Genomic DNA, 23,502 nt, shown 5'->3' on the forward strand with positions numbered 1-23,502 from the left:
AGTGGTTATGGTGGAAATATAGGATTATTGACCATCTGGAGAGAAACGCAATAGATTATTCAGTTTACTTATGACTGATTGCCTTTTAGGAATTTTTTTAAGTCAATTTGTTGTGGGGTGGCTGATCTAAAACAAGCTTGGTAGTGTTGTAAGATATTTTTAATCCCTATACTGGCACTATTTCATATTTAATGTCTTTTAATTCAATTATTGTAAATGTTTTATGAACTTTTATGCACTTGTATGCGAAACAAAGTATTGAATTGATAGAGAGAGGGAGGTGGTCAATAAAGCAACAAACAAAGAGACAGTCCCAAGTATCAATGCCTGACAGAGTCCGCAAACGTAATATTTTAAGAGGCAATTGTGCTCTTAAACCAGAAACTCTACACCTAATTTGGGCCACAATTTCAATCTTGTTCGAAGATGTAAAACCATATTAAATATAAGGAATTTCCCACATACATAGGAAAATGCGCAATCTTTCCTTAAAATGTTTGTTTTGACACATGAACTATGCCACACACTTTATTTGATCTAGTGTATACAACTGTGTGGTATTTTTCTCTGTTTGCTTTGCTATGAACCGCGCTGTGCATTTGAAAAACCCAATAAAAATCTTAAAAATTGCACCACTGACCAATATTCTCTTTTATTCCATGAAATACAATCTGTCACTTCCAGTTGTCATCTGAAGAACCGGGCCTTCAGTTTTCCAAGAAGTACATCAAGTAGGTTCTCAGGAGACTGCCCATTTTATTAAGGCGAGACGTCTCCTTTTATACCCAATATTCACATTAAAAATGTACACCCACTGCACAAAATTCTAAACAATAAGATAAATTTTCAAACAAAGTATCACATAGCAAAAACTCAATTTACAGTATCCCAACCCAAAAGTTAATTATTACGAATGTCCCAAATTCAATCTCCACAAACCGGACAAACCTATAATTGAAAGCATAACCCATGTAATGAAGAAACATAAAAAAGAAACAGTAACAGATGCTGAACAAGATAAGACATGTGCAAGGAAACTAAAAAGGTTAACAATGTCCTGAACATTGATTGGCAATCGCAGACAAAGATCGATCAGGGAGATTGGCTTTGCGAGGTCAGTTTCAGGTGAAGAGGTCCGTTTCTTACAGTTCATTTCAGAGTCGAAAGAAACCTAGTTAATGTATACAAGAACTGAAAAGGCCAGGCCACTTTGTTCACCAGGCTACCTTTACAGGCCTACGTGAGGGCAACACAAAATGGAGTCAGACTCGAGAATTACAGAACCTCAGCCCTCTTTTTGCCATTACGTAGGCAATAACCTAAGACTCTTGTTAATCTGAATCTAGGTCTATATCGATATTCATTAGATCATCAAGATGTTGCTGTAGCATCATTTTATTATTCTCTACTTCTCTCGGGACAGATCTCCGAACACACATAGTAGCACAAAGACTACAAATGACGGGACCACACTGGATGCAAAGACAACAAGAGAAAAGGATGGCTAAAACCATACCAAGGAATGTCAAAATCTTCCATCCCCATTCAGACAGCAGTCCCCAAAACCATCCCGTCAATGACCAGTCGCCTTCGTCTACATGGATAGACTCTGAGATCTTATGCAACCTAGAGATGGCTTGGTACACTGTAGGGGCATTATCTGGTATGTAAACACAGCAACTGGATCCAATTAATTTACATACTCCTCGATCTGCAAGTATGATGTCTAAAACCATACGATTCTGCAAAGTCATAGGGCGGTCCGCTTGAAGCTCAGCGGTGACATTACTAAGAGCATCTGCTGTCTCATTAATAGTGGTTTCAACAATGCGGACAAGCTTTCGAATATGCCTACTGTTGATCATTGGACCCCAAAAGGGCAGGAAGCCTTTAAAAAATCTCCTACTTCGTGTGCTGCAGTATCTTCCTTATCGAAGACACCTCTACCATATCTCGTTCTATGATAGTCTGAAGCAGTAGTGTATGTAGGGGGAAGCAAAAACGCCACATAACATGTTCCTGAAAAATCAGGTGACAACCATATGTAGGCTCTGTCATGACAAACAAAATATGTGCCTTTAGCTGGCACAAATGATGGAGAAGTCCGGGATAAATAGACATAGGTTTGAGCACACACACTCTTACCTAGCTGAGCTTTCGGATTCCGACCAGTACCTTGCAAACAAAAATGGCCTAGATGGGGTACAATCCAAATAGGAGGAGACCTTTTTCGTCTCTCCTTCTCTGTCAAGCTGGTACTATATCCAGTCACATTCCAACCAACATAAGCCTGCACCTCATCCTTAGGGATAGCATTATATGCATCAATATCTCGGATCATAGCTACTATTCCCCTTATCAAGGAACCATGGCTGGAGTTATTTTTAAGGGAACATAAGGGGTGTACCTCATTTGCATAGATAAACAAGGTCTGTAAAGCCCACACAGACCCATTAAAAGAAAAAGGCAAAAGCAAATATGGTATACCTTTATCCGTCGTATGAGGCATAAGACCACAAACCCAACAATTAGTGGTATTTACTACTAACTGATGCTGATGCAACAACTGTATGAACGAGTTGTTGACAAATTCTGATCTCCTTGTTTGTTCATGTTCAGGCAACATATAAAACTGGTGCAAAGAAACAGTAGTGAAAGAAAGCATAGGTTGGGAGGTGGGTGTAGATGTCTGTTGTGTAACATAAACAATCCAACCCACACAAGCTAATGTGATACTTAAAAACATCAAGAAGCACAATATTATAAAACATTTGCTATATATTAATGTACAAAATCTTGTCTTAAGGTCTATTCTCTTAACATCTCTTTCAGTTACAACAGACTCCATCCTCTAACGTGCTGCTCGCGGCAATTTTCCTTTTTCACTCAATTGTGCGTCCAGGCGTCCTAGACATCCCTAGAACCGCAGACCTTTCGTCAATACGCGGGCCACCCCTTAAGTCTTATACCGCGACCCTGCAGCTGAACCCGGATGGTGGCTCGAAAATGAAAAATAGTCTCTTGTCTGAAAGAGTGTAATTCACAAAAAAATTCAGATTTTATTTGTCCTTTTTAGACCTTAAGTTGTAGCGTTCTTTACCAGGCACAGTTTGGTCTTGAAAAAGTGTCTCTGGATCAGTGGTATCTATTCTGAGATGCGATGGTACAGCTTCTTGCAAAACATCCTTGTCCTCTTTCTCAGTCCGAGTCCATTCTAGGTGTGCATCGCCAAAAGGTACAAACCGGGGAACTCTCTCTCCTTCACAATCACCTATTCCTTCGCGGACCCACTGATCAAAAGGCAAAGGCAAGGGTACCTTTTTGCAGTGCACACCATGGATCCAGTTCCTCTTCCCAACGACCTTTACGGCTGTACGTGTCGTCAGCAGGACCTGTCTCGGATCCCGCCAGCGAGGCTCCAAATTCCTCTTCCTTTGGAAGTTTTTCAGACACACCCAGTCGCCAGGTTGGAGAGTGTGCCCAGGATCCGAGGAAGCCTGTGGCAATGTGTCTTGTACCTGCTGATGGAGAACATGCAATTCAGTGGTGAGGTCATGCAAATAATCAATTAACATCGGGTATTCTATGTCAGAGTACTTCTTGGGTCTAGGGACACCCCAGACATTAGCTGGGCGACCGAACACGATCTCATATGGGCTAAGTCCCACACGAGAATGAACAATTGTTCAAGTTGACAAGAGGGCTAGAGGTAAGGCGTCGGGGCAGGTAAGACCTGTGCTGGATTGTATCTTTCCAAGTTTAAGCTTGAGAGTGCCATTATAGCACTTTACCCAACCCGCTGACTGAGGGTGGTTTGCCGCGTGGAATTTCTGCTTAATACCAAGACCTGCACATACTTTCTGCATAATTTGACCCACGAATTCACTTCCATTGTCACTCCAGACAATTCAAGGTAAACCAAACCTCGGGAAGTATTCTTTCAGAAGGACCTTGGCTGTAGACAAGGCAGTATTATCCTTTTGAGGGTAGGCCTCTATCCATCTAGAAAAGGCACACACCACCACAAGGACATACTTTAGGTTTTTGCATCCCTCCATATGAATGTAGTCAATCTGCAATATCTCAAAAGGATACGTTGGGGGAGCAAAATGGCCTGCTGGGGTTGGTGTCCCTCTTCCTGGGTTCTGCATCAAACAAACAATGCAATGTTTGACAAGATTGTCTACACATTTAGGAATCCTTGCATTCTGCCATACCAGAGTCAAAAGCTTGCATATTCCTTTCGCACTGATGTGGGCTGGACCATGCGCCATAGTCACTACTGGAAGTACATAGGCGTCTGGTAACAGCCAACGTTGGTGTTCAGACAATTCTATCCAACATCCTGTAGCATCCAACATTCCCATATTATCTCTCCACTTACTCAATTCTTTCTCTGTAGCCTCTTCCTGAATCATTTTCACACTTTCTATTGTGTCCTCACACATTCCTCCTTGATTGACCCATCTACCAGGTCCAGCAACATACATATGACTCATTACATCTCTCGCTGTCTCTTTCGCTATCTGATCCACAAAAGCGTTTCCTTCACCCACATCATAAGTGATCCTCTTATGCGCAGTACACGTCACAATTGCTATCTGAGCGGGTAAAGCAAGTGATTCCAAAAGGTCATTCACTTACTGACCATGCTGTATTTTAGTACCATGTGAGGTAAAGAATCCTCTTTCCCTCCAAAGGAGGCCAAAACTGTGGGCGACCCCAAATCCATATTGGCTGTCGGTGAACACATTCACTCTCTTCCCTTCAGCCAATACACAAGCTCTAGTCACGGCTATCAATTCAGCTGCTTGGGCTGAATTCTGCCTAATGCGTGCTGTCTCCACAATCGAATGCAAAGCGGTAACAGCATAGGCTGCAGTCGTTTCACCATTGGGGAGCTTAAAACACGAACCATCTACCCATACGATCCCATCCGGGTCCAGGAGCGGCGTATCTTTTAAATCGATCCTACCTTTTGTCTCCTCTTCTGTACGGAGAAAACAACCATGTTGCTCTTGAATGTCTTTCTCCACTGGGATTGGCAACAATGTAGCTGGATTTAGGGTATTACATCGCTTGATGTGCACGTGACTAGCCAAGAGCGTCAGATCATACCCCGATAAACGGGCGCTCGTAAGATGCTGAGTTTTTGTACTGTTTAGAAGTGTATCCACTGCATGTGGCACCATGACAATAGGCGAATTGTCTAGCACCAATCCAGAAGATTGGCGAATAGAAACTGCTGCTCTAGCTTTCAGACAACTAGGTAATGCTTTAGCTACAGGGTCTAATGTAGCCGAAAAATAAGCACATCGGCGTTGTTTGTCACCAAATTGTTGTGTCAAACCTGACAACGCGTAACCTTCTCTCTCGTGCACATAAAGTGTAAAAGATTTGCTGTAATCCGGAGTACCCAACACAGAACACAAGGAACTAACCAAATCAGTAAAACTTTTCTGGCATTCCTCTGTCCAAGGGAGAGGTTGGGGTGTATCTTTAAGAGTAAGTGCTAACAAAAGTTTCGCTAACAAATAAAAATTCGGAATCCATTGTCTACAGTAAGAGGTAATTCCTAAAAAGGCACGCACCTCTCTCTGTGTGCATGGTACAGACATTTGTGCAATCGCTTGGATTCTTTCTGGGGTCAATTGCCGTCCCTCCTTCGACAAGAGATGACCTAAGTAGGTAACCTCTTGGCGACAATATTGTAATTTAGAGGGCGCAACCTTATGATGAAGGTCAGACAAGTGATGCAACAATGAAACAGTAACTCGTTTACAAATTTCCTCCGAATCAGCAGCAACCAGCAGAACATCTACGTACTGAATAAGGGTGGCACCTGGAGGCAAAGTGAAAGCATCGAGCTGAGTTTTTAAAGCCTGACTATAAATGGAGGGACTTTCACAATAGCCTTGAGGTGCACGCTTGAACCGGAAGCTTCAGCCTCCCAAAGAGAAGCCAAAAATATCCCTACTTTCCTCAGCAATGGGAATGCTAAAGAAATCATTCTTAAGGTCAATGACCGAAAAGCAGGCAGCTGAGGCAGGTATCATTGTCAATAAAGCAGTGATATCTGGGATGACAGGAAACTGGGGTACAACGTGCTTGTTGACCTTCCGGAGATCGATCACAAAACGATAAACAGGTGGCTGGGAAGAGTCAGTATATTTAAGGACAGGAAGAACAGGTCTATTGCACACATTTCCTCTAGTCTCTTCAACCACACCTTTCTCAATCAAATCAAAAATGATAGCCATCAGCGCTCTCTCACCATCACTCGAAATTCTATACTGAGGAATGCGAGGTAACCTAACATTGGACTTGAGGGTGACAACATAGGGTGGAATCTGCAAGAGACCAACATCATTGGGGCCTGAAGCCCAAAGAGTAGTAGGCAGGGAACATTAATCTCTTGCCTAAAGTAAGATGTACACCAGAAGGAGAACAATGCAGGGTCGCATACAGTCTCTTTAACAAGTCTAACCCCAACAAATTCTCACCACAACCAGTTGTCAAAATAAGAGGAGCCTCCAAATCATAAGGACCAATGGAGATAGGTAAAGGACAAGAAACTGGGTTACGAACTGGGGGGCCAGAAAATCCTACAAAAACATTTGTTAAGCCAGACAAAGGTGCCCCAGGGAGTTTAGAGTCCATGATAGAACTCTTCGTTGCACCAGTATCCAAGAGAAATGGTTCTGACACACCAAGCGCAACAACATCAACAAAAGGCCCATTTTGGTCCACTGGAACTAAAATGACTCCCTCACTTTGTCTACGGCTGTCCTAGCTAGAGAAACCCTGATTCTCATCTTCCATATAATAATCGTCATTATAATAATGGGCAGACTGAGTATTTTGCTGATCAAAATAATTCATGGAATTTTGAGGCGGAAAGGAACGTTGATCCTGGTACATGGTACTTCGCCCCCTCTCCCTAGGTGTTGACTGGAAGCCACCTTGGCCTCGTGGCACAGGCGTACCACCAGCACGCTGCAATAATATCTGGCAATTATTCTTGAAGTGACCTTCTTCCTTACAATAGGCACATTGATTAGGACCCAGTGGAGGCTTTGGAACAAAGGGCTCAGGTTTCTGAAACACCTTCTGAAACTGGGGAGTCTGCGGAAACTGGCGCTGAGCAGGTTGAGGGGGATAAGCCTGTTGCAAAAGAGCCTTCGTCTTTAAATCTTTAGTCTTTTTATCCAATTTATCCTTTTCCTTCTTATCCCTATTTTCGTAATATTGGGCAGTAGCCAATATCTGGGCTGAAGAAGAAACAGCCCATGAACTTTCGGAATCCTTTCATTTATTAGAGAGCTCGGGAAGCAAATTAAATACAAATTTATCTACGAATAATCGATGTCCCCCCTCTGTGCTTATATCCTGTCCACTGTGATCAAGAAACGTTTCTTCAAAACGAGTGAAAAAGTCAGAGACACTCTCATCCTTCTTCTGCTTGTAGGCAGCTAACTTATCCCAATTAACCCACAGAGCGGGCATCATAGTTTTCATTAAGGTGATTATTCTACCAGGAAGTTCCACAATTAAATCATCAGGTTTAGCACCACCCACTTGGAGTCTATCAGCAGCAACTATACCATCCGAATCACCTCCTAATTCATTGGCGTGGTTCTCTTTCCGAATCCTAGCCCACAATGGTTGTGGAACAACATTTCCCATCAACATATCTATATCAGCCAAATTCATAATACAAGCATCAACCGTCTGAGACAATTCCTTGTAATAACCCGCAGGGTTTTTACGGGGGTCAGGTAAGGACTGTTTAAGGGCCAGAACCTCAGATCTCTTCCAAGGTACATGTACCCATATACGTTGGAAGTGAGCTGGTATAGGCTGATTACCACCCTGGGCTGGAACCGCATCTCATCCCTGAAGCCCAAAGAGTAGTAGGCAGGGAACGTAATTCAGAAGGGAGTTGGTCTCTAGACAAATATGTCGGGGACATTAATCTCTTGCCTAAAGTAAGATGTACACCAGAAGGAGAACAATGCAGGGTCGCATACAGTCTCTTTAACAAGTCTAACCCCAACAAATTCTCACCACAACCAGTTGTCAAAATAAGAGGAGCCTCCAAATCATAAGGACCAATGGAGATAGGTAAAGGACAAGAGACTGGGTTACGAACTGGGGCGCCAGAAAATCCTACAGAAACATATGTTAAGCCAGACAGAGGTGCCCCAGGGAGTTTAGAGTGGATGATAGAACTCTTCGTTGCGCCAGTATCCAAGATAAATGGTTCTGACACACCAAGCGCAACGACATCAACATAAGGACCATTTTGGTCCACTGGAACTGAAATGACTCCCTCCCTTTGTCTACGGCTGTCCTAGCTAGAGAAACCCTGATTCTCATCTTCCATATAATAATCGTCATTATAATAATGGGCAGACTGAGTATTTTGCTGATCAAAATAATTCATGGAATTTTGAGGCGGAAAGGAACGTTGATCCTGGTACATGGTACTTCGCCCCCTCCCCCTAGGTGTTGACTGGAAGCCACCTCGGCCTCGTGGCACAGGAGTACCACCAGCACGCTGCAATAATATCTGTCAATTATTCTTGAAGTGACCTTCTTCCTTACAATAGGCACATTGATTAGGACCCAGTGGAGGCCGTGGAACAAAGGGCTCAGGTTTCTGAAACACCTTCTGAAACTGGGGAGTCTGCAGAAACTGGCGCTGAGCAGGTCGAGGGGGATAAGCCTTTTGCAAAAGAGCATTCGTCTTTAAATCTTTAGTCTTTTTATCCAATTTATCCTTTTCCTCCTTATCCCTATTTTCGTACTATTGGGCAGTAGCCAATATCTGGGCTGAAAAAGAAACAGCCCATGATCTTTCGGAATCCTTTAATTTATTAGAGAGCTCGGGAAGCAAATTAAATACAAATTTATCTACGAATAATCGATGTCCCCCCTCTGTGCTCATATCCTGACCACTGTGATCAAGAAACGTTTCTTCAAAACGAGTGAAAAAGTCAGAGACACTCTCATCCTTCTTCTGCTTGCAGGCAACTAACTTATCCCAATTAACCCACAGAGCGGGCATCATAGTTTTCATTAAGGTGATTATTCTACCAGGAAGTTCCACAATTAAATCATCAGGTTTAGCACCACCCACTTGTAGTCTATCAGCAGCAACTATACCATCCCAATCACCTCCTAATTCATTGGCGTGGTTCTCTTTCCGAATCCTAGCCCACAATGGTTGTGGAAAAACATTTCCCATCAACATATCTATATCAGCCAAATTCATAATACAAGCATCAACCGTCTGAGACAATTCCTTGTAATAACCCGCAGGGTTTTTACGGGGGTCAGGTAAGGACTGTTTAAGGGCCAGAACCTCAGATCTCTTCCAAGGTACATGTACCCATATACGTTGGAAGTGAGCTGGTATAGGCTGATTACCACCCTGGGCTGGAACCGCATCTCATCCCTGAAGCCCAAAGAGTAGTAGGCAGGGAACATAATTCCGCAGGGAGTTGGTCTCTAAACAAATATGTCGGGGACATTAATCTCTTGCCTAAAGTAAGATGTACACCAGAAGGAGAACAATGCAGGGTCGCATACAGTCTCTTTAACAAGTCTAACCCCAACAAATTCTCACCACAACCAGTTGTCAAAATAAGAGGAGCCTCCAAATCATAAGGACCAATGGAGAAAGGCAAAGGACAAGAAACTGGGTTACGAACTGGGGCGCCAGAAAATCCTACAGAAACATATGTTAAGCCAGACAAAGGTGCCCCAGGGAGTTTAGAGTGGATGATAGAACTCTTCGTTGCACCAGTATCCAAGAGAAATGGCTCTGACACACCAAGCGCAACGACATCAACATAAGGCCCATTTTGGTCCACTGGAACTAAAATGACTCCCTCACTTTGTCTACTACGGCTGTCCTAGCTAGAGAAACCCTGATTCTCATCTTCCATATAATAATCGTCATTATAATAATGGGCAGACTGAGTATTTTGCTGATCAAAATAATTCATGGAATTTTGAGGCGGAAAGGAACGTTGATCCTGGTACATGGTACTTTGCCCCCTCCCCCTAGGTGTTGACTGGAAGCCACCTCGGCCTCGCGGCCCAGGCGTACCACCAGCACGCTGAAATAATATCGGGCAATTATTCTTGAATAACTCAGTTAGACTTAAGACCAAAACTTAAATTAAAGTGAAACAAAAGTCTAACTTTACTACACGTAAATACCTTTTGTGAATACCAAAAGTTACAAAGTTAGACTTTAGTCTCAGTTTACATTTGTGAATCGGGCCCTAAGTGCGGGCCTCTCCCAGGCTGCCAGTTCACAAGTGCCTTGGGGAATGTGCCTGCCCATTGGAGCGCTTCACTGGTGACGTGGCAGTGGTGCTCATGCTGAGGCCCCGGCTCAGGGCTGCTGTAAGTCCACCTGCATGAGAGTCTGCTGGCTGCAGACATGAAGTCATCCCAGTTGTCACTCTGATATCTGGCGCTAGGATGCAGCAGACACTTGACCTGACTATGGCAGGCTCAAGCACACCAGGAAAGAGTACATTCACTGCTGCTGCCTGCTGCAAAGCTAGTGGCCCTTTTGGGTTATAGTGGAATGTCTGCCTCGCTGCAATTATGAATAAGCGTGGCAAGCCTTGCCAGAACATATCAGCAGGCAAAGTGCAGCCTCATGGATCCACGTGTGCCTCGCGCTGTCTGCAGGTGAAGGCAGTTATGTTATCAACATTTGAGGACCAGCTACGCATGCCGATAAGACACTCAGCTTCTAATAATAATTTTGGATTCTTTTTGCCTTCCCCAGAACCCAGACCAGAGTAAAATCGACAACATATTGCAAACGCCCCCCTCCCCAGGATTGGGGCTATAGGACATAAATACCGGTTGTGGCAAGTACTATTGTGATAGAGCAAGCCACGACCCGACTGGAAACCGAAACCGCCCCTGGCCTCGGCACCCTAACATATTTTTTTTCCTGTTCCCATGTCCCTTCCCCTCGCGTTCTCCCTCATCCTCCTTCCCTGATCATCTGCTGGATTTTCTGAGCCACATCACCTCTATCTAGAGGGTTTATTTCATTTACTGTTTTTCCTGTTTTCAATGTCTTCTCACAAGTTCTAGTTTACACAGTATCTTGGACTCTGCGGAATCGATAAACTTTCATACCTATTATATGCTCATTGTATATGAAAAATCAATAAAGATTTGAGGTATTTAAAAAAAGACACAGGGAGTGGTGTTACTTAACATTTGACTTTGACAAATCCAAAGGAAGAGACTTTACTGAATTTATAGACATCATCAGAACACATGTAAAGTGATGAAATTGCAACCAAGTCTCACTAAAACAGACATTCAATTTAACATTCTACTGAACTGTGTGCAGTACTCATGGTGAAATATGAGAAACGTTTGCCACCAAAATGTGGGACAGATGGTCTGCTCTGTGCAGAATAGTCATGTGTGAAGTTCTAGTTAATCGCCATAGTTTGGAAGAATGGGCCAGGTTTGAGTGAGACCTCAGCACGACCCCCAAATGTGTTAGTGTCACTCGTGATGAGTGAGGTTTGAGGGCTCTGATGTATGCACGTCCAAAATAATGTCACTGTTGAGGCACTCAAGGCTTCTTGCATGACAATGCTACAAAGAGTTGACACCCTCGCTAATCAATGGTGTATTGATGACGAGCGTACTGTGATATAGGGGCCTATGTGAAGGAGAACAATATTTTAGAGTAGTGAAATGCCCCTCCCCTGTTCCTCAGATCAGTAACACCCACTCATTTGTATGATACAATGTAAACTGTGTGAGACATTTCTGGTTCATACTTGGTTGCCCTATCTTAGGAATTAATTGTTTCAAAGATATATTGCTTTATTTTTTGTCAGTGAAACTTTGTTGAGAGAGGATGCTGGTTACTGGAAACAAAACAACAAAGCCTGGAAGAGACCGCTATCTTAATATTTTAGGAGACAGTTGTGCTCTTAAACCAGAAACTCAAAACCTAATTAGAACCTACAATTCAGTCTTGTTTGAGGATATAAAACCGAATTAAATATAAGGAATAAGCCACAGACATAAGAAAATTAGAAATAAGCTCCTTCAATTATCGCTTTGACACATGACCTATGCCTCATTGTCACTGATCTGGTGTCTTAAACTCCATGGTATTTACCTCTGTTTACTTTGCTATCTAGGACATTGTGGATTTGAACAACTGCAAATGAATTATTTAAAAGAATAAATAAGCTGCCCAGTTTAATTGGAAAACTGACTGATATTCTGATATATTCATTGAAATACAGATATATTCATTGAAATACAGATATATTCATTGAAATACAGATATATTCAATAAAATACAGATATATTCATTGAAATACGGACTGTCGCTTCCAGTTGTCACCTTTCTGTAAATACTCTTAAGTCCTATACAACAATGTTTGGAAGATGCTCATCTGAAGTGAAGCTATAAATGCTTTCTTACAGCAGCAACCAAGTGTGAGACCCTGTACTTGAACTGTCTGACCCTTAAAAACATTCCCGTCTGAGACATCTGAAATCCCAGGTCTTTACAGGTATAAATGCTTGTTTATGTGAAATGTATTCACTGCTGGAGCCTGGAGGCGGCGGTTCCGTCAGCGGCCACCAGAGGGCGCTCCTCGCCTGCTGATGAAACCCAGCGAGCCGCACATTGGATGAAAAAGAGAAGGGTTTCCTTTTCCGGATCAGCGGTGGCAGAGACAGCACCAGCAGCGGGGGTGACATCACTTTCTCCCTGTGCTCTGTGTCCAGCCTGTTGCAGAGGAGGAAGGGGCCCTGTCTGTCTGTGTTTGCAGTTACCTCCATCTTCAGACCCTCACAGACCCCCCTCAGACCCCAGATCTGCCCCTGCCCCCCTCAGACCCTAGATCTGTTCCCCCGCAGGCCCCCAGGAGGAGGAGAGAGCCCGAACAGGTTTCTGATCAGGTAGGAGAGCTGCCAACTCACTTGGCTGCAATTTATGAATCCATGGATCCGATCCCCCCAAAGCCTCCCCCTGGCATTCATGGTGACATCAGGAGAGCTCAGCTCTTCATGCTGCTGAGGCTGAGTGGGGAGCGAAGGAGGTGAGGCCTGTCCAGGGGTGCAGAGGAGGAGAGGCCTGTCCAGAGGAGGGGCAGAGGAGGAGAGGCCTTGAGCTGGGGTTCAGAGGAGTTGGAGCCTGTCCAGAAGGGGTGAAGAGGAGGTGAGGCCTGTCCAGGGGTGCAGAGGAGGTGAGGCCTGTCCAGGGGAGCAGGGGAGGTGAGGCCTGTCCTGTAGTGCAGAGGAGGAGAGGCCTGTCCAGGGGTGCAGAGGAGGCGAGGCCTGTGAGGCCTGTCCAGGAGTGCAGAGGAGGCGAGGCCTGTCCAGGGGAGCAGAGGAGGTGAGGCCAGGGGTGCAGATGAGGTGAGGCCTGTCCAGGGGTGCAGATGAGGTGAGGCCTGTCCAGGAGTGCAGAGGAGGTTAGGCCTGTCCATGTGTGCAGAGGAGGTAAGGCCTGTCCAGGTGGGCAGAGGAGGTGAGGCATGTCCAGGGGTGTAGAGGAGGTGTGGCCTGTCTAGCGGCGCAGAGGAGGAGAGGCCTGTCCAGGGGTGCAGAGGAGGTGAGGCCTATCAAGGGGTGCAAAGGAGGTGAGGCCTGTCCAGGGGTGCAGGCCTGTCCAGGGGAGCAGAGGATATGAGGCCTGTCCAGGGGTCAGAGGAGATGAGGCCTGTCCAGGGGTGCAGAGGAGATGAGGCCTGTCCAGGGGTGCAGAAGGGGAGAGGCCTGTCCAGGGTTGCAGATGAGGTGAGGCCTGTCCTGTGTTTGGGTGGTTCATAGAAGGTGGGGCCTGTCCAGGAGGGATGCAGTGGAGATGAGACCTGTTTGTCCAGGCAGGGTGGTCGAGAGCTGAGTTTAAGTTTGTTAATTGTTGTTCCAAGAGATTTGTGGAATGAGTGTAAGTTGTTTGTAAACTGGCCAATTGAAGAGCCACAGAGTGAAGGGCCTCCAAATATTTTATTATATATTACAAGAGATTATTGCAGATTTGCAGACAATATTGCAAAGTCGAAGACCGGGTAAAAGAGGACGCATCATTTAGCGTTGCATCCAGATGTTAGTGCACATACCCAGCAAAATGTGAGGCGCTGCAGACCAACATTCTGGATGAGATTTTGTTGTAACCAAAGTACTCTAGTGACAATGTTATTACTAAGCAGAAGAAGATCAAAATAAAAATAATGATGGCTCAGACAAAATTTTTCCAAACTGTTGACGAAATTGGTTCTCACGGATTGTATTCATCTTCTGATTCTGGGTTTGTTGCTTTTGTGAATTTGGATATGCACGGCTTTGGTGTGCAGAATAATGATGTTCAGTATATGCAAGAAGGAAATGTTGTTCCTCTGGGTCAGGGCCGTACTGGGAACCCAAACCAGGCCTGACAATTTTGACGGACCAGCTCCCTGCCTCTTTTGTAGCTGGGGGGTGATATAGCAGCACCACAGCAAAACCAGCCCCCAGTGACCAATATGTTTCTCAAGAAAATTACAATTTGTCCCAATGGGAATCACTTAAAAACTTTTCATAAGTTCTTCATTAGTCACAACAGTGATCTATCATTCAAAAAATGCAAGGAAAATACACTTTTTACTGTTATTTATTCTTTATAGATTATTTTCTTTATCAAAAGCATATAAAATGGCAACATAAATACTACTCTGTATACTGATTTCGTTTCTAGTAGTATGTAACACCTTTTGTTTTTAAACACAGAAAAAGAAAATACCATGTAGAGAGGAATATATCTCAATCAATTTCATTCATTATAACAACACAGAAAATTGGTATGAATGACAACAAAAAGGTGTTAAGCGTCGACGTTTCGGACGATAAGAAAAATCTTTTTAATATTTAGTATAGGTAGTAAGAACCACACAGAGCACTGGTTGTCATGTTTTGGTGTGGTGTTGTTTGTACACTTTTAGTCACATGTAGGGTGCATGTCGTTGGCTTGTTTTCCCTTTGTTCCCCTTTGGGTGACTAGACGATACCATTGATGCAAGGAGTGTATTACTGATTTTTGTATTTATTTGTAGATATATTTGTGCAACTTGTCCTGACGATGGTCCTATGGAATTTATAAACCGACGAGGGACCGAAACGTCGACGCCTAACACCTTTTCGTTGTCATTCATACCACTTTTTTGTGTTGTTATAATGAATGAAATTGATTGAGGTATATTCCTCTCTACATGGTATTTTGTTGTTCCGTGTTTAAAAACAAAAGGTGTTACATACTACTAGAAACGAAATCAGTATACAGAGTAGTATTTATGTTGCCATTTTATATGCTTTTGATAAATAAAATAATCTATAAAGGATAAATAACAGTAGAAACTGTATTATCCCTGCATTTTTTGAATGATAGATCACTGTTTTGACTAATGAACAACTTATGAAAAGTTTTTAAGTGATTCTCATGGGGAAAAATTTTAATTTTCTTAAGTATTATACCCAGTCCTCTCGGGATTATTGGGTGGCTCTGTTTTGTCCAATATGTTTCTCAGCACTGAACAATCGGTCCCCACTGTTCCAGCCTCCCGGGGAAATACCGGAAGCCTGTTACGGCCAGTGCGGCCCCGCTCAGGGTATGGGTTTTACTAACAGTGCCAAATTAAATACCTCAAACACTAATAATGTGCAGAATAAGACATGATCTGTGCGATGTTTGCAGGAACCTGGGAAACTGGAACATGAATCCGATGGCAACGAATGGGATGTCTCAGTCAATGGTCCCAGCCCAAATGGCCTCTGTGATGAGCATGCAGAATCAAAGACAGGTATATTGGAACATGCCTTCAGTCCTGATAGTCCCACAGTCCAATGCAGAATAGAACGCCAAATTCTCAACAAATTCAGGATTTCAACAAAATCCTTTAGTGATTAGTAAGGATTTTCCACAACTTGCATCTACAATAGGAGTTTCTACTGGACTGAATCAGACACAATGACGGTGCCTGAGACGGGAGAAGGGTTGCATGTTTGGTGCAGTCCTGGAGGTCACCCAGAGCGGCCCTTTTGTAAAAGAAGTAAATTGGAATCCAGCATCACTTTTAATCAATAAATGTGCTACCCGTTCCACAGTCAGACTGACGGGAGCTCCCAACCCACCCCTCTTGGGAAAGGAGTCCAAGTTGTAGGCATTTCTAATGAACAACTAATAAGCTGTCAGCAAATGTTCCCGTACAAATTGGGTCATGAATGAATGGCCACAAACTTAAACTGTGATTAAGATCCGGTTATTATTAATTGAGGTTTATTAAATTACATTTTGTTGTGCCATGTTTTCATGAATATTCATTGATTGCTGTCATTTTTACCTCATCATGAACCATGTCAATAATGTGTTCTTTCTGTCTAAAATCTTAAGAACTTTTCCTTTATTTCCAACTAAGCAGGTTCCATGTCGGTTTGCTATTTGATATTATAAAAAAAGTTTTCTTATTTCTTAGCACACATTTGTTGTGGTGGTCTGTCTATTGACTTTACAGATAGAGTTAGTTCTGATTCTGGCTTTTGATATACTTTGGAGATTACCTTTATGTGATTCTCGTGCAAATATTATGATAATTATTTCTCTGACTGAGTAACCATATTTATGCCTTCAGTAATTATTTGAAACCTTTAATTTAGCTTTGAAGCTTGTTGTAGCTCCAAGGGAACAGTCCTTTAATGGGCAGTATTGCCTGCTATGGCTGACTATAAGGTCATTACACTGTTTGCCCCATGAGGGCAGAATGTGTTAATTAATAAAACAACAGTGTCCCAGAGACCGAGGGGATTGAAACACCTCTGGTACTCCGAACTGCTGTAAGTGTGAATGTTGAACAGTTAACACCCGCATGCAGGACCACAGTGGCTAATTGTTGAACATTCACAGCAATTGCTATGAAAGGAGGCTGAAGTCGGCTCCTGGTTCTCCCTGGGCTCGGCTAAACTGCTTTTCATCATTCAGGTGAGTCGGGAGATGTAGGAGATGAGCAGGACCCCCCCCCCCCCCTCCTTCCGAGATGCCAGTGGCACTGCAAGCTATGGGAGGAGGAAGGGGGGAGGCTCCTGTGTGTCCTGCTCCAGGCTCTATCTTCTGCCTTCTCCTGCCCAATCCATGTATTTCGGAGAGGCAGAGGTTGTGTATTAGGACATTGTAATGTTGAGAGCAGCGGGCCTATATCAGGTTGAATAGGCTGCTGCTGCTCCGTTGTCTTCAATGGAGATCTCAACATTTCAATGTTCCAAGCTTTGTCTCGTGAAGGATTTATTTATGCTGACCCTCCGCATCATCCCTTCAGATAAGTTATTGATAAAAAGCACCAACACATTGATGCTTTGTTGCTTCCATTGCTCAGCATTCAAACTCTGCATCAGCTTGAACGTGAATTGCAGTTGCTCAGAGAGCATGGTTTGTATGAATCTAAGAGTCTGGTTGACAGATTTATTAACGGGGCAGAATTATGTACAAGGACATTAACATACCTTTGCAAAGCAGATTGTTTTGATATGCAAGTTTCATGGTCTGTAAATGGAAAGATGGGGTTTATGAAGACGTGGACTGGGTTGTTAGGGTTTGTTCTCTGAGACTGTGTGTGCACTCCATATTCACAGAGACCTTTTCCAGCATGGGATCATGGTTCTTGGTGAACCAAAAAAGTATTTATTCATACCCATATTTGCATCACAATGGCCTCCAGAGAACAAGAGATTCTTTTGTTTTGCAAGTACAGGACGTTTTTTTGTAAAATGGGATGAAGTGTGATAGTCGTCTGACGCAAAACTATTTCTTTACTTCCTCTCAAGGTATTCCGGGATGACCAGGCAGTGCAGCGTGGGTGCCACCCTTGGAGGAACAAAATATAACATAACTGTCGGGTAAGGATTCCTATAACTCTTAAGTTTCCTTTTCCCTTGTTTCTTCTTTCTCTATTCCCTTTCTTGATCTCTGTTTTGTTTTTGTCTCTTCAGCTTCAACATTTGACTCCCTCTGTGCACTATTCTTGTTGTTATCAAACTTCTGATAATAATATGATGGAGCCACATTCCTCCTGGAAATGTTGGGGCTGTAGTGCAGGTCCAGTTCCTTCTTAGGTCAGTTTTGCCCAGCAGTTCCTTAACTATTGGCACATTTGTCTTCTCCTCTACACCAGGTGATACTCTCCCCCCTCTGACTGTTCTTTGGGCGTCTTTTCTCTCTTGATCTGACTTCCATCTCTTTACTTCCTCCTAAACTATCCTTTTCTGTCTTATCTACTACAACCAAAAGACACAGTATATGTGTGTGGACACACATGCACACAAGGCTTGCTTTAGGGTGGTGCAACCGGTGGAGCCGTACCTGGTGCTGACCTTGGAGGCACTGTGTTTATATGTAACGTATGGGTTCACAAGCATCTGCTGCACAGTTTCCTGTGCTGGACCCCTGAGGTCAAAGTGGAAGATAGCTTTTTTTCCCCTTTGCTCTATTTTGTGTTTTTCTTTTCCTGACCCTTTTTGGTTTCCTTTACTGTTGTGCTGTTTTTTTCTCTTTTGCAGGTGTTGCAGTGCCTGGTTCCTGTCGGAGGAGCATGATGAGTTCTGAGCCTCCAAGTAAGTCCTTATCATCCGCACAATTTGAAATAGTGAATTCCACTGAGCTAACTGGACACAGCGTCAGTCTACAGTGGCATTTAAAGCATTGATTACAACTAGGCGAATTCCTTTTTTCAATAAAATGTCCCTTCCTAGATCCCTTGAAAAAAGAATAGATGAATAGTTTAAGTGAGTAGGGGAGTAAGTAACATCTAATAATTCATTAAAAGAATTACAAATACCTCACTATCATGCCAGCCTCTTTCACAGAGAGTGTAAATTGATAGTGTTGGCTGCTTCTAAGAATCTATGTTGCAATATATGTGCAACTTGTGTTTCTTTCTTAATTATTAAATATGTTTTCTCTCACATCCATGAGCTCCAGTAATCCGAAGCTCCCAATCTACAGTGTCCCCAAGCTGTTTCACCACTATCAGAAATGATACTCAACAGATTTCCTGGCTTGTTTTTGTCAATACTTTCTTTGTGCAAAGTATAAGGTCACATGTGCAACTTGTGTTTCTTTCTTAATTATTAAATAAGTTTTCTCTCACATTCATGAGCTCCAGTAATCCGAAGCTCCCGATCTACAGTGTCCGCAGCTGTTTCACCACTATCAGAAAGGATACTCAACAGATTTCCTGGCTTGTTTTTGTCCATACTTTCTTTGTGCAAAGTATAAGGTCACAAATATTTTTTCTTTGTAATCATTTACAATTTTTGACTCCATTTCTACAGGTGACTGAAGCATGAACAGAAAAAAGAAGGTTTAAATTTACTGAAACAGAACGAAAAGGATTATTTTAAGGAAAGTTAAAACATTCTCGAGCTCTTGAGAAGAAACGCATTCTATGTGCCAGGAATGGTGAGGATGTTGGTGCAGAAGAAACTGGTGAATGAGAAAGTTGTCAAATCCCTATAGTAAAATGGCCATAAATGTTTACCAAGTGTCAGTAACTCAGATTGAGGAGAACATTGGCCACAATTGATCCCCACGCAGTGCACTTGAGAAAACTCAGTGCTGTACATTTTGTTTTTATGGTTTATGAGAAATGCTTTGGAGACCTAAACCCTCCCCAACCGATCAGCATCTGTAGACGTGTTGTGATGTGACAGAACTGTCAAAAAGACTAATATTCATGGTTTACAAGTGCAAGCTTTTGTCTCTGTCTCCTGAAGACGAGAGGAGAGAAAAGATTGTTTAAAAGAAAGTCATTGTAAATACTCTTTCTCAGATGTCGTTACAGCAAAGATGCTGGATTATCATTTCCAATGTAGGAAGATTTTCTCCACCTGCTCTGTCTCTTGGGTTGATCCGAATGGTTTCAAAGGGTCCTGTAACTCCAAAGTCTATCATGTTCCTGTCTTAGCCACTGAGCAAAAAAGCATATACTGGCACTGAAAGTATAAAAGGGGCCAGTGTTACGCTATTGATAATTCATAAACCACCCTGGCATGCCCTAATCATCTGTCATTACTTGTATGAACAAACATACCTAACAGTCAAACACTAAACCCCAAGGACCTTATCAGTGCTTTTAAAACTCCTAAATCAAATGAGATAAACTAGAATCACTAAATGAGACTAATTAAACAAGAGAACATTCACCCGGCATAACTTGGAGAAAATGAATCCATGAGAGGTCTCTTAATCAATACAAGGGGCTCCTCAGTGAAAGTTAATAAAACAAGTTAGATCGGTGCCTTTAAAGGTAGGAAAATAATTTCCAGGTAAAGACTATAATTAGTTGAATACATATGTTAAGAAGAGCATCTGAAATGTATTTTAGAAGTTAATGCTGAGTTGTAACATAAACAAGTACACAATCAGAAATCATATTCAGTCTTAAGATGGCATGTATCCAGGAACAAACCCAACTTGGAGAAACAAACAACTTGAATAAGAGCAATGACTGTGAGAACAGCTTTAGTTATCAATCCCACCTCACTAAACATGAGAAAACTAGCGCTGGACGAAAACCCTATCAATGTCCCGAATGCCAGAAACACTTCAATCACAAATCCAACCTTACTGTACATGAAAGAACCCATAATGGGCATAAACCGTATCAGTGCTCTGAATGCTGTAAAAGCTTCAGTCAGAAATCCAGCCTTACTGTACATGAAAGGACCCACACTGGACAAAAACCTTATCAGTGCTCTGAATGCTGTAAAAGCTTCGGTCATAAATTCAGCCTTACTGTGCATGAAAGAACCCACACTGGGCAAAAACCGTATCAGTGTTCTGAATGCCAAAAAGGTTTCTATCACAAATGCGGTTTAACTCAACATGAGAGAATCCATACAGGGCTCAAACCCTATCAGTGCTCTGAATGCCAGAAAAGCTTCAGTCGGAAAATAACTCTCACTCACCATGAGAGAACTCACACTGGGCAAAAACCTCATCAGTGCACTGAATGCTGTAAAAGCTTCAGTCATAAATTCAGCCTTACTGTACATGAAAGGACCCACACTGGACAAAAACCTTACCAGTGCTCTGAGTGCCGGAAAGGATTCAGTCTGAGATCCAGTTTAATTGAACACGAGAGAACTCACACTGGACTAAAACCTTACCAGTGCTCTGAGTGCCGGAAAGGATTCAGTCAGAAATCCATTTTAATTGAACATGAGAGAACTCATACTGGACTAAAACCTTATTAGTGCTCTGAGTGCCGGAAAAGCTTCAGTCAGAAATCCAACCTTACTGTGCATGAACGAACCCACACTGGGCATAAACGGTATCAGTGCTCTGAATGCCACAAAAACTTCAGATTGAAAACAACTCTCACTAGACATGAGAGAACTCACACTGGGGATAAACCTTATTAGCTCTTTGAATGCTGGAAATGTTTCAGTCGGAAATCTGTTCTCACTTAACCTGCGAGAACTTACCTGGAAAAAACCTCATAATTGTTCTAAATGCCAGGGAAGAGTCTGCTGGAGATTCAGTTTCATTCAACAAGAGAGAACCCACAATGAGAAAGAAAATGACTTGTGCTCTCAATGTGACAAAAACTTTAGTTGTAAATGTAACCTTTCTACATAAGAGAGACAATGTGGGAAAATAAAAGGTGCTCACTGTAAACCCTGGGGGAGGAGCTTTCAGACTCGCAAAACATTTACATGAAGCAGCCACAAAGACATTGATTGTCCATCAAACTGTCTACTGAGAAAAGCACACAGTGTGGGATGGACATGCTTGAATTAACCTCATTCTTTTGTAACTATTTGTGGCCTCATTCCATTCAGCGTGTTTTGTTTGCTGAGTGTTTATAATCCATGGCTCTGACTCACAGAGTCCATTCGATCCTGAACTTTGAGGCCACGCCTCCAAGGATCAGGAATGCTTGAACCTCAAACTGTTTCCAGCCTTAACGAGCCTCACCAGGGGGCTGCAGCAGGAGTCCCTTTGTCATAGGTCTCTATGGGACCAACATCTGTTTATGTCTGTACCACGTAGGGTTGATCATTGAGAAAAACTAAAGGTGATGGATGGACTGGTAGTAAATCTCTGCAACATCCCACCACATCATTCTCTAGTCTTTGTGCAACTACAGACGAGGTCAGCCATATGCAAACCATTCTTGGCCCCATCCTAAATAGTCCTAATTGTCACGTCCTCTCTGGCTCCTCAGGATCAGGGTGATACTATATGGGGTCCACCTCCTGACTTCCCCCACACTCTGACTATTGAAATATACAGAGTATAGAGATAATCAAGCGAGGGATGGGAAAGGGTAGGAACTGCGGTGGAAAGGGATTACCTGTAACAGAAAAGCATAACATTAATACTGTACAGCAATCCTTTCTACTCTCATATGTTCTCGCTTTAATCCTAACTATACCTTATAGGTCTTTCCCAACAAGATGTTCTTCTTGCGAACAGATAAACAACACCACCTGTAAAAGACAATAACCATTCATCAACACCACACCAGTAACCGTGTATTGAAACACAAAAAATCCTTTTACTCAATCATACTCACATCCACACCCCGCGGATCCCAGAACAAAAATAGAACAAAATTATCCTTCTCCAAAGATTAAAAATAGGGTTCAAATCCAGTAAGTTCTTGGTGGAAACAACTCAGTCTCAGTCTTGAGCCAAGAAAGAAAAAACACACAGTTTGGGGTTCCACCCAACGTGGAAAAAACACAAAAGGAAATCCAGAGCTTTAGTCTCCCACACGTATACTGTCTGAACAGGATAGGAAGTCACTCAGGAATATATATATATATCTTAGCATATATCAATGAGGTCAAGTGATTGTCAATGAAAAGGTACAACTATACCTTTTGAAGATCGAGTCCAGGGTGAGATGCTGCTGTGGCTCTTTATCTGAAAATCACCAGACAGAAGGAATCCACAAGTTCTCCGCAGCCGCGAGAGAACTCACTTCTGTGATCCACACGCTCAGAAGAGCGGTGATCAGGAATACAGCCCGACGCAGCCGCGACCGGGAGAGGAACAAGAGCAGTTCACGCTCAGCCGAGCGGAACACAAGAAGACGCCAGCCGCAGCCGCGGGCAAAAATGAAGGAATCCGGATTGCGTCCTCACGGAAGATGAGATGCGAGGTAGTACAGCGGCTCAGCCGAGCCTCCAGCGATACATGGATCTAATCCCCAGGAAAACAATGGGAAGGAACACAGGAATCCAATCCTCTAACAGCACAGCTGTTGACAGAGTCCAGGAAAGCCAGAATCACGTACAACGCTATCGCTTTGTCACGTGATTTTTATCAACTAGCGCTGCTTCCGCCTGAAGGCATTCTGGGACATGTAGTTCTCGATGTCTGTAACAATGTAGGCGCATGCAGATCTCAGTTCCTGACACTAATGACTTCTGTTCCAAAAGGACACAGCC

At 43.1% G+C, this 23,502-nt stretch overlaps 1 pseudogene across 1 annotated transcript in view; it reads left to right on the forward strand.

Annotated features, from left to right (window-relative positions):
* Positions 1 to 23,145, forward strand: part of LOC147737472 (uncharacterized) — a 45,480-nt pseudogene extending 22,335 nt beyond the window's left edge. Inside the window, exons 2-4 of the transcript XR_015299090.1 lie at positions 17,869 to 17,940; positions 18,601 to 18,654; positions 19,375 to 23,145. The product of XR_015299090.1 is annotated as an uncharacterized LOC147737472 (transcript). The remainder of the gene's footprint in view (positions 1 to 17,868; positions 17,941 to 18,600; positions 18,655 to 19,374) is intronic.
* The last annotated feature ends 357 nt before the right edge of the window (positions 23,146 to 23,502 follow it).

The sequence above is a fragment of the Lissotriton vulgaris genome, chromosome 1_1, assembly GCF_964263255.1.
Source record: "Lissotriton vulgaris chromosome 1_1, aLisVul1.2, whole genome shotgun sequence".
Lineage (NCBI taxonomy): Eukaryota > Metazoa > Chordata > Amphibia > Caudata > Salamandridae > Lissotriton > Lissotriton vulgaris.